This window comes from Periplaneta americana, chromosome 9, assembly GCF_040183065.1.
Source record: "Periplaneta americana isolate PAMFEO1 chromosome 9, P.americana_PAMFEO1_priV1, whole genome shotgun sequence".
NCBI classification, from domain to species: domain Eukaryota; kingdom Metazoa; phylum Arthropoda; class Insecta; order Blattodea; family Blattidae; genus Periplaneta; species Periplaneta americana.
The window spans coordinates 59960365-59972656 of NC_091125.1; the positions used below are offsets into that span (position 1 = coordinate 59960365).

The 12292-nt window shown below is 35.5% G+C and overlaps 1 protein-coding gene and 1 long non-coding RNA gene across 3 annotated transcripts in view; one reads left to right on the forward strand and one right to left on the reverse strand.

Moving 5' to 3' along the window:
• The window catches only part of LOC138705986 (uncharacterized), a 394464-nt gene that overhangs the window by 339739 nt on the left and 42433 nt on the right, over nucleotides 1-12292 (reverse strand). The window lies entirely within an intron of this gene.
• Nucleotides 1-12292, forward strand: part of LOC138705972 (uncharacterized) — a 52064-nt gene that overhangs the window by 20903 nt on the left and 18869 nt on the right. The window contains exon 1 of one of the 2 annotated variants that reach the window (XM_069834801.1): nucleotides 10734-10956. The exons of the other annotated variant lie outside the window; for it this stretch is intronic. The gene's annotated coding sequence lies outside the window, so the exon portion shown is untranslated. Of the gene's footprint in view, nucleotides 1-10733; nucleotides 10957-12292 lie in introns of those variants that run through there. 2 annotated transcript variants of the gene reach the window in all.

Below are 12292 nucleotides of genomic sequence, written 5' to 3' on the forward strand. Positions count from 1 at the left end.
ATCTTTCGATTTCTGCATTAGCACTTGCCAATCTTCTCCCCCATATTTGTCATAATCTTTTGCGTGGCATACAGATTAATGGAGTTCTATATTGAACTTCTTTATATGCTGAAGCAGCTTTCCACGAACACTTCGTCATTCTTCCATACTCCATAACACAGTTTGATCTCGACAAAGCGTTTAGCTTAAACATGGTGATGGTGTGTTTCAAAAGTTGAAATATACTTTGCATACTACTCATCAAGGTAGGGTCTATATAGTTTATTCTGTATATTATGCAGAAAAATGTGTGTTAAAACACTTGAACTGTTTTCAAGTTTCCGAGTAGACAAAGTGTTGCAGTACTGCTTAAAGTGTTTATGGCAGTTTCGGAGCCTCATTTATATATGCGAACGCTTCTGCAGCTGGCTGTATTATGAATTTCATGTTATTGTAAGTACATTAAATTTGATTACAAACCAAAATATTTTGTTACATTGATTTATCACGTTTGTACAGTTTTGTTTTCGTGTTCCCATATTAATATCGGAAGAATGGATCGCTCTGTCAGTGCATAGGCGCCGTACCGCCAACTGTTCACTTCAACCTTCTCTCCACGCAGTGCTCAGTATGCAGATTTTGCCGAGCAAAGAGCGTAGCGGCTCCGTGATATGACGTCATAGAGCAAGGAACATGCCGACCACTGGTGTAGAGTGATGGTAGATTTGTTCCTGAAGCATCCACTTATTTTCTTAATGTTGACTCATACAATTTTCGCATTAGCTCGTAATTTAAGAAAGCTGATTTCGTTGTCATTGGTAGGATGACGTTCGTATTGGTAATATGCTTCATTTTTGGCATGTATGGCAGTTTGGTATCCTTTGTTCCACCAGGAAACACGTTTCTTGGTGGGGGCTAGTTTAGTCTTCGGTGTGGAAGAGTTGGCGGATGTAAAGATGGCATCTGTAAATGAGCTTACTATTTCATTGATTTCGAAGCAGTTACGGAAGGTGTTTTGAGTCGGTTTATCTGATCCGACCGCTGTCTTCTGCAGGGACAGAGCATTGGCCATGTTAAACAGACTAAGATAATTCTTGAAGATGGAATAGGTCAACGAGTCTACATCTTGAGGTAGAAGATGATGTTAGTAATTTATTGTTGACACCAAAGGATATTCTTGACTTGAAACTCAGCAGAATGCAGTATAATACTCTTCGCTTCAAAATATCCTTAGCAGGAACGACATTTCTAAATATTGTGGTTGATCTTGTGCCTATTGTGACAATCTCATACACAAGAAACATATTTTAACTCATTCGTAAGTCGCACTTACGTCTACAAACCAGTAGCTCTTTTTTTTTTTTTTTTTTAGCAATACCACTGATATTATTTTGTAATCACTGGCGATTGCTTTTGTATGTCCTTAAATTCGCATCATTAATTACAATTTTATTTATTCTCTTCTCTGTAAATTGTCACACTAATTAATCTTCTGTTCCTAATTTCCCTTACTTTCCAAATAGCCAAACATCTCATTTAACCTTTAATACGAGTATAAAGAAAGTATTCCATTTTTTTATTTCTTGCTTTTACATTCCTACCATAGCCATTGTTAAAATTTTTACATTTAAGTTTATTTAAGTTTAGAATAATAAACTATTTATACGAGAGCACCTTATAGCCTTCTTAAGAACACTCAACTTGGAGGAAAGAATTTTCGGAATTTCTTTAAAAAGTGCCTCAACCACGGTCATCAGGACCTGTTCTTCAGAATGTATCTCCGAAGTCTTTTTCTCTTAAAATTAATATCAGTTTCAGCTCTTCACTCTTGTACCAAAGCAAGCAAACCTTTTTTTCCAAGTAAACCTGTTGAATCTTTGAATTATTAAGTTCCCTCACTAAGAAAAGAAAATGCCGATGCATGAAAGAAGTTTCCAACTTTCTTTCGTTCACCTTACTATTGTAGAATGCTTCAAAAAGTCTTTGTAAATTAATCGAATACAATTTCGAGAAGAACACGAGATGTCGCTTCTTGAGTACATTATTCCTCTTTGTTTTTGAGAAACTTAATGACTCTTACAGGCAAACATTCTCATGGGAGCAGATAAAGTTAATTTCATTTTTTTTCTTCCACTATGTTAATAATATCAATACAAGTGGTAATACAAATTTTGGTCACTCAAGCGCAATTACGAGGGCCGTAAAATAAGTTTCCCCGGGGCCGTTTACAGAAAGAAAACACAATTTCATTTAAAACATTGATTGGAACAGATGCAACAACTATTGAGCTATTTTTAAACATATTCCGCACTGGAATTGAGACATTTATCACATCATGGGATCGACAGCGAGGTCCAGACGGCTGTCACACGCTGGTTCCGATCCCAGGCGGCAGATTTCTACGACACAAGGACACACAAGTTGATGCAACGGTATGACAAATGTCTCAGTTCTGATGGAGAATATGTTTAAAATAGCTCAACAATTGCTGTATGTGTTTCACGAAATTGTGTTTTCTTTCTGTGAATGGTCCCAGAGAAACTTATTTTTACGGCCCTAGTACTTGCGTTCGAGTGGCCAATATTTGTACAAGCACTTGTTTTGACATTATTAACACGGATGAAGAAAAAAATGCCGTAACTCTTTTATCTTCCCCTATGGGAATATTTGCTTCTTAGTTTCTATATAAAAATGTTTTTAAAAACAAAACTATAACAAGTTTTCTTCATTCCATTTACACATTCTTCTTTAGACAATATTATCACACAAAAACTTCTGACAGTGTATGCATTCAACGAAAGACACATTTAAAAAATCTTCTGTCCACAATCCTGAAACTTCACAAATGATCCCTTCTTAGTTTACTTAAAAGCAGCTTCTAGACTCAGGTTATGTGAGGATTGTACACGAGTGTGAACTTTTCCGTAAAATGTTTAAATATGTCGAACAAGAGGTATTTTTTTTAACAGAAGTCAACTATATTGCATTCTACGACAATCGGTGTTGAGAGACAACAATATCATATAAAAACTGATTTGGATTACCTCCCTTTGTACTTTGACGAGCTTTGCGATAATTTAATAAATTAATTTATTACTATTATCATCACGGCATGGCGCGTCCTCAAGTTGCGGATAGAGGAGACGGCCTCCAGATATGGAGGGTAGCTGCGAATATATTGAATAAGCAGTCGTGGACAGCCGATAAGGGGTGGTCCTCCAGCTTGGGGGTTGGGCGAAGGGCTAACAAACCATCACCGTACAAAACAACTTGTTACGAATCCATACAATAAGCCTCGAAATAGGATTGATTCTCTGGCACGACCACAGCAAATAAAAAAAAAGAACGGGTTACATCAGCTTCTTGTCTATGCGGATGACGTGAATATGTTAGGAGAAAATACACAAACGATTAGGGAAAACACGGAAATTCTACTTGAAGCAAGTAAAGCGATCGGTTTGGAAGTAAATCCCGAAAAGACAAAGTATATGATTATGTCTCGTGACCAGAATATTGTACGAAATGGAAATATAAAAATTGGAGATTTATCCTTCAAAGAGGTGGAACAATTCAAATATCTTGGAGCAACAGTAACAAATATAAATGACACTCGGGAGGAAATTAAACGCAGAATAAATATGGGAAATGCCTGTTATTATTCGGTTGAGAAGCTCTTATCATCCAGTCTGCTGTCCAAAAATCTGAAAGTTAGAATTTATAAAACAGTTATATTACCGGTTCTTCTATATGGTTGTGAAACTTGGACTCTCACTCTGAGAGAGGAACATAGGTTCAGGGTGTTTGAGAATAAGGTGCTTAGGAAAATATTTGGGGCTAAGCGGGATGAAGTTACAGGAGAATAGAGAAGGTTACACAACACAGAACTGCACGCATTATATTCTTCACCTGACATAATTAGGAACATTAAATCTAGACGTTTGAGATGGGCAGGGCATGTAGCACGTATGGGCGAATCCAGAAATGCATATAGAGTGTTAGTTGGGAGACCGCAGAGAAAAGGACCTTTAGGAAGGCCGAGACGTAGATGGGAGGATAATATTAAAATGGATTTGAGGGAGGTGGGGTATGATGATAGAGACTGGATTAATCTTGCACAGGACAGGGACCGCTGGCGGGCTTATGTGAGGGCGGCAATGAGCCTTCGGGTTCCTTAAAAGCCATTTGTAAGTAAGTAAGTAATTTATTACTATTATTTGATAAAATATCGCAGATGAAAGAGCATGATGTGACAAAACATTCTTTTAAACTCAATTAGTAGTAGGCTACCTGCGTCAATAATTATTTTATAGAACGACTGAATATTTTTTTCTAATACGATAAACACTTATCTAAAGCAAGATGACTTAACATTTGAAAATTCTTCAATAGCACAGCATTCCATTCTTAAAAGAAGAGAACTAGCCGCGCCTGTGTCACAAAGCTAGCTTATTGATCTTCCATTCAGGCGGTCCGGGTGCAATCCCTGGCCAGATCCTGGTGAAATTTGTAGTGAAAAATTCATTCATTCATTCGATTATTCACCCGTTTCTTCTTTCACTCACTCGCTCATTCAATCATTTACTCGTCTGGTCGCTCGATAGAACGTACGTTCGTTCGTTCATTCACATGTTCCTTTCCTAATTCATATATTCTCTCCATTCTTCAATCTCTCCTTCATCCATTTACGCGTCCATTTATTAATTCATTCTTCGTTTATTCATTCATATTTCATTCATTCCTTTGTTATCTCATTGTTTTCCTATTCATTCATTCTTTCGTTCGTTATTTTTTTATTCATGCACTCTTTCTTTATCCGTTCATTCTTCGCCTATTCTTTCGATTGCTCATTCCTTATATAAACTATTCACTTATCCGCTTGTTAACTTCGTGTTTAATAGTGTCAATTGATAAGATAACTTGATAAAATGACTTGTCACGTCTTTTTAAGACACATTCATTTATCATAATCTGTAATCTAGCTCCGTATTATCTAAAGGTCGCCGTCTTATACAAATGACGAATGAAAAAGTCGACGGCTATTTAGTAAATTGGACTAACTGATGGTATGGAGTAGTGTCTTGCATTTCAAGCACTATGTTCGGTTCAAATTTGTCGAACGCGACAAAACCGAAGTATGCTTTGAAAAACTGGATCTATCCAACCCGCTCGAACCGGCCCCTCAAGTTCCCTGGTCTCTCCTACCCTCCTCTCCCAACCGTTCATGCTATTAGTTGCGTAAGGATTTAGAACAAATCTTGTTAAAAATCCACAGAACTATACGTACAAATACGTAAATCACATTTCGTTCTAAAAATATATGACAGTTTTTGCAATATCAATTACCGACAGAAACTAGCACTATGTTTCACATGACATTACAATAAATCACAGTTGCTAGGTATTACAGTGATATCAAAAACATTTTCCTTACATTATTTTTATTGTACCTTGTTTCTTGACTATACCATGCAGGCTTTGTTAATGGTAAGTTTTAGTTGTCATGGTAATATTTTACACAGCATAGGTACATTCAGAACGTAGTTAAAAATGGAAGGAAAAAGTTTATGATGTCACTTTAATAGATGTGTGACTGTATGAATGATGAAAGTATTATAACATGAAATTAATTGTGAGAGTCCATAAAAGATAAATGATTTAATTTTCATACTACACATCATTATATCTTTGAAAGTATTATACAATGAACACATAATATAGAATAAATTGTATAACGCCATAAAAGATAAATGACTTAATTTATAACTTTGAAAGTATTATAACATGAACACGTATCAAAATCCTCTATTATAAATTCTGTAAAATTAAATTAAACTATAATCCCATTCAGTCCCTCTGTTAAATATCTAGGTGTGTACATGGACGAGGGCCTCAAGTGGAATGTACAAGTCACACACACATGCAAGACCGTCTTCACCATCCTTCAAGCATTAAATCGCCTGAAAAATTTTCTACTCTTCCAACTAAAAAAAAATTCTCATACAAACATTGGTGCTGCCACATTTTGACTATTGCGACATTCTACTAACAGATTTAAATTCTAACAGCCCAAAGATTGCAGCGCGTTCATAATACCTGCATATGTTTCATTTGCAACATCCGCAAATACGACCAGATTACACTTTCCCTTGAAACTCTCCAATGGGTTAGATTACAGGACCGAAGATATATCCATTCACTAATTTTCCTATATCGCATCATCAATACTTCTTCGTCTAACTATATTTCGGTGCGTTTTAATTTCTTGTCCTCTTATGACAGCCTGGGAACTCGTTCTAAAAATGATCCTTTATTATCTATGCCTTGCCATAAAACAGCTCACTATTCTTCCTCTTTCACAGTATCAGCAATTCGTTTCTGGAACTCTCTACCCAGCTTCCTCTGGAACTGTCGAACGATATTGCAATATAAAAGTAAATTGTTTAAACACGTGACCAGTTTAGTTCTCTTTTGTGTGTATATATGTGTGTATATATCTAATTTTCCTCAGTGTTGTATAGTTATAATTCACATTTGAATTTGCTATTCTTGTAATTTGTAATATCGGTTCACTTACCGCTTGCATATTCATTGAATGTAACTTCTAGCCTTAAATTATTTTGTAATTATTATTTAGTATGTTTGCATTATTTTACTTAATTTGTTCTTGTATGACAGATGGCCTTAACTTCGCCAGAATAAATAAATATTATTAAATATTATAACATAAAATAAAATCTGTAAGTCCATAAAAGGTAAATGATTTCATATGCATACTACATATCATTATAGCTTATAATATCCAACCTGTAAATATATAAAATATATAATTTCATTTTCATACTACACATAATTCGTTCTAGTTTGCAATATCAAACCTAAGAATAAATAAGATAATTTCATTTTCATGTTACACATGAACACTTGCTCACATTCTGGGAGCCTGTCCTCATGGAGAACTACTGAGAAATAGTCGTCACCACAAGATTCGATCCCTCCTAGCATCGGCCCTACGAGGAAAAGACTACCAAGTAGAGGAGGAGATCCATGGTTTGTCCACAAATGGATCTACAAGGCGCATTGACATCATCGCTATCCCGACAAGATCAACAAGCGGATTCATAATTGATCCAACTGTAAGGATGGAAACATATGAAAATCAACCTGCTGAGGTACATCAGGAAAAATGCGACATATACGACCCCACTATACCACATTATAAGGAAAAATATCATCTAACGTCGATCGAAGTTATTGGATTACTGATTGGGGCTAGAGGGACCATCACAAAAAGATTCGCGCATCTTTGCAAGCAGTTTGGTCTAGGACAAATTCGTGTGATTGAAATATTTCTGTCTGCAGTGAAGGGATCTACAACAATCCTAAGAAACCATCTCTACACGTAAATAGATTTATCTCTTTCCTATGGCGATCTGCTCACTTAAGTTGGGTCTTAGAACTAGTGATAAACAGACGACTGTGATCACCTGATAGCAAATAGATACCGTACTAGGAAATTTTATGTTTTTTTTTCTGGAATTAATGATCTTCTGTTTAGTCACCTTAAATTATTTATAATTGTTTTGTTTCTTTTTTTTTCCTTCTCCATTGTTTTTTTTCATTATAATTGTGTACCTAACATTTACTAAAAAAAAAACAACAATTTTTTGTTAAGCTTTGTCTTCTAGGCAGCCTTCACTTGGAGGAAGCTGAATAAAATTCAAAATAGAGTACCGTATCTGTTACAGATAGAAAAAATCATTTTCGTGCTATACATAATTACAACTTATATTATGCACTACGTTAATAAATTAAATAAATAATATTCAACATGTTAAATGTTTCCATTTTCATAATATTATAGAAAATTATAACAAACTATCCAACCTGTTAATTAAAATAAATTATTTCATTTTCATATTACGCATTATCGTCGTGCATGGCAGACACTACGTTCGGTTCACGTTATCGAGTATGGCGAAGGTCGATATTCGCCGATGTTCACTTTGCCGGAGGAGGCCTATCATGTTTGCTCACCAATATTATGAAAATATTTGCTGTCCTCCTCTCCCATCCTCTCACTCTTTAAACTAGCGCTGTGCATTACAGGCGCTACGGCCTGTTGAAGTTTGTCGAGTATGGCGAAGTTCGATATTCGCCGATGTTCGCTCTGCAGGAGACCAGTCCTGTTTGTTCCATCTTGTTATAAAAAAAATCGTTGTCCTTCACTCCTACCTCTTGATGTAACCGCTTAAGCATTTTAGCACAGATCTTGCTATAAATTTGTCATATGAAATAAGACAAAGTTTCAAAATCTTGGTGGCCTCTCTCATGTTCGCACATTGCAGGACACTATTCTAATCGCTTAAATATTTGAACACATATGAATTTGATAGGCTTTCATATGAAATAAGATTAAGTTTGTAATGTCTTGGTTTCCCTTCTCATGTTTGAACATTGCACAATACTAGTCAGTATTATGAATATATGCGTTTTTAAATATATTTTGTTTGATTTTTTATACGTTTATTTTTGTGAATGGTTAGCCATATTAATAAGAAAATTATCTATACTCATTATTACTATGCGTAAATTCGCATGATATGTGCCTGACATCCTTATACAGCTAAAGCATAAAGGCGCAGTGAGAAGATAAACTAAGAAGAAAGGCACCGAACGTATTATGAAAGAAACGGGAAAGACTGCACAAACGCAAAGAGAGCTTCGGTTCTACAGAGACTCAGCAAAGTTAAACCGAACATATTAAGGCCTCTGACCGGTTTTCAACAAACTCTGTTATTTGAGTTTACATGCTTCATTTCCACATACTGTTGGATGCCTATGGAGTAGGGCAAAGTTTGTAGTATCTTGATACGGCACTAATATGCAGTGAGACTGCACTGTCGTATTAGCAACGTTAGTCAAGTTCAGTTCGTTTGGAGTAGTGACTACCTTCGAGGGAAATATTTTGAGCAGATAGTAAGTTAATATTTTACGAAAAACTATAAAATGAATAACTCTGCCTTAAATTATTGTTCGTAAACAAACGTTTAGCCTTTTCATTTACTTATTTTATAAAGAGTTGATATTGTACTAATTTTTCAAAACACATTCATATCCATCTCTCTAACTGTGAGTAACATAATCTCTAGAAAATCGTGATTACAGGCCACGTTACAAAAAGTAAAGTTTCTAGGGGTACATTGTTATACCGATAACCGTGTTTTCTCGTGTAATTCCCGCCTCTCCTTTATTTCATCAAAATTTGAATGCAAAATATTGACGGTACAGGGATAATACCTGAAGAGTACAGAATAGTAGGAATAATCCTGTTACGAATAACGTCAAACAAAGCATGTACTAATCAAACGATTGTCTAATAATAAATAACTACAGTATACTCACATTTTTAAATAGTAAAATTACAGACAGTTTGGCTGTTTTTCATTGTGCTGCTGTATTTCAGTTGTAATGTCGGTAGCCTGACCATCTCTAATTTCGAATCACGGTGCTAAAGTCGTGCGTAAATGTATACGAATAAAATTTCACTTATAACTTACTTCCATCTGACAACAAATCTGTGACTGATAGGCGTTTTTCACTTTATAATGGATGGAAAATGACCTCAAATATTCCATGTTCACTTTTAAGCTTCATGGGATCTTCATGAAAGACGGCCTTGAAGGAAAAAGAGGTACCAATTTTTTTATACGTATACTTGTTGAATTATAAGAGATGAATAAAATTTCTGAAAAATGTGTCCTAGAAATTTTAAGCGGGGAATTACAAGAGTACTTACGGTAGTTTTTCTCATTAATTTCTTCTTAAATTACACTTACCTAGAAATAATGTTTGTTTCTTTTTTATTAACCGTCTCTATATAAATAGACTATACTTCGATTTCAAAATTATTATACATTTTTGTTCTGTTGGAATGTCATTTTCAACAATATCAAAGCAAAAATAATAATAACAAGCTTAAACTTCAACCAACTTTTATAATTATTGCGTTCACACTCAGTCCTATAATTACGAGGAAAAATGTGCTTTGTCCCTTCAGAATATAATAATAATAATAATAACAATAATAATAATAATAATAATAATAATAATAATAATAATAATAATAAACGACTAACGAAGAAGCGGACTGTCTACAGAGAGTTCCTATGTAGACCGGTCCTAGGTAGTCATGTTCAGTCGGCATAATGACGGAAGAGCGGAGCGCCTGCCCCGAGGAAGCTAACCGATAAGGGATAGAGTGAGATCGGTCTGCGTAGGGAAGCGCGCATGGACCTGTCCATGAGTTAATGAGTGGATTATCATCTGTTTTAGCCACTCACTTTCTAATTGAAAAAGTAAGAGAAAAATAAATAAGTATTGCACAAAATTGTCGTCTATATTTTAGAAGTTTTATCGCATAATGAAACACATTCACTGCCAGATTTCATGACATCTTTCCATCATCCATTACACGTTTCAAGTGACGACTTTATGTAATAATAAAGTAATTTTTCGGCTCACTTCCTAATTCAGCAAATAAACAGAAAATTGAATGCATAATGTAGATAATTTACACTCGAGAAGGCTTCTAGCATAACAAACATATTCATTCGTAAAATTTCGTGACATCTTTCCATCATCCATTAGTTACACGCTTCGGCCGACGGGTTTACATAACGGAAGAATAAATTGGAACTAAGCACAGTTCCGCAGCTGACGTCACACAACCTCGATACACTCCCAACACGAATACAACACAACAGTTGATCTCTTGACAGCTCACCGAGATCGCATGATTGTTAATATTCGCCTGGTGTACGTTTTTGTGAACGTTGTAATATGTTAAAGATAAGATGTGATACGATAGCGATTACTCAATTGTGATAGTGACTGGCAGCAATGTACAATAGATCCACGAACTTCAGAGAGTTTATTTTATTTCGTAGAGAAAGGAAGAGTGAACAGTCATCCGTTTAGGTAAGTGTCAACTATCTTATGTAACACACGGCAAACCTGATATACATTTTGAAATATTTGATAATGATGGTGATAGTGATTGGGGTATTTTGGTAATAATATCAATGACGGTAACGATGATGTTTAAATTTGATAACGCCACCGGCGTATAGTGGTTCAAATTATGAATCTGCCTGGACAACAGTATTTTTCTTCATCAACAAAAAACCATGATTTTTTTCCTTGTATACTATTCACAAGTAACTCTTCCTAAATTCCATGCACTAGAAACGCATCTCAGTGCAATATTGAGAACACAGCTCCCAATCTGAGCCATCTCCGCAGGCGTGGTTTACACCATCTCGCAGAGTCCTGTACAGTGCGGATGTCTGTGTTTGTATCTGAGTGTTTATTGTGGTGTTTTTATATAGATCAAGTAGTTGCAAGTTTGGAAATTTATATTTTAAGCAGATTCAGTAATTATTTAGAATAGATACTCAATAATTTAAATAACATTCCTTCTATAACAAACTTAATGATTATTTCAGATTTAATGTCTTTGACAAGACTTTTAACATGCTTCGTCACGTAGCGTCACGATCTAAATTGAACTAAAATGTAGTGCAAGACAGAGTGCTGCAGAACAGCGCTTAGGACCGGTTTATGTTGACCGGTCGCAGATCAACCGGGAAGGTTGGACATTGGACATTCGTTCGAATATCCGGCGTTGAAACGGTTGCGCCTGGCTAGACAGAACCACAGATATACAGGACAAAATGCCAAGCGCATTTCATCATACAGGAATTCTGATGACATTTTGTAACTACATAATTGGAGTAACAATTGAAGGAAATTTACTTTTCCTAATTAAAAAGAAGTGCAGCTTGAAATTCTTAAAATAAAATATTTGGGGGTAAGAAGGACAAAGTTACAGAAGAATGCAGAAAGTTGCAGAACGCAGAACTGCACGTATTGCATTCTTCACCTGACATAGTTAGGAATATTAAATCCAGACGTTCGAGATGGGCAGGTCATGCAGCACGTATAGGCGAATTCAGAAATGCAAATAGAGTATTAGTTGGGAGGCCGGAGGGAAAATACCTTTTAGGAGGCCGAGACGTAGATGGGAGAATAATATTAAAATGGGTTTGGGGGAAGTGGGATATGATGGATTAATCTTGTATAGGATAGGGACCGATGGCGGGATTATGTGAGGGCGGCAATGAACCTCCGGGTTCCTTAAAAGCCGTAAGTAAGTTAACTTGAAATAGGATTATAATTGATTGGAAATTTTGGTATATTTATCTTCATAAGTAATATATAAATGAACTAATGTACACCGGTAACAACAAAGGAA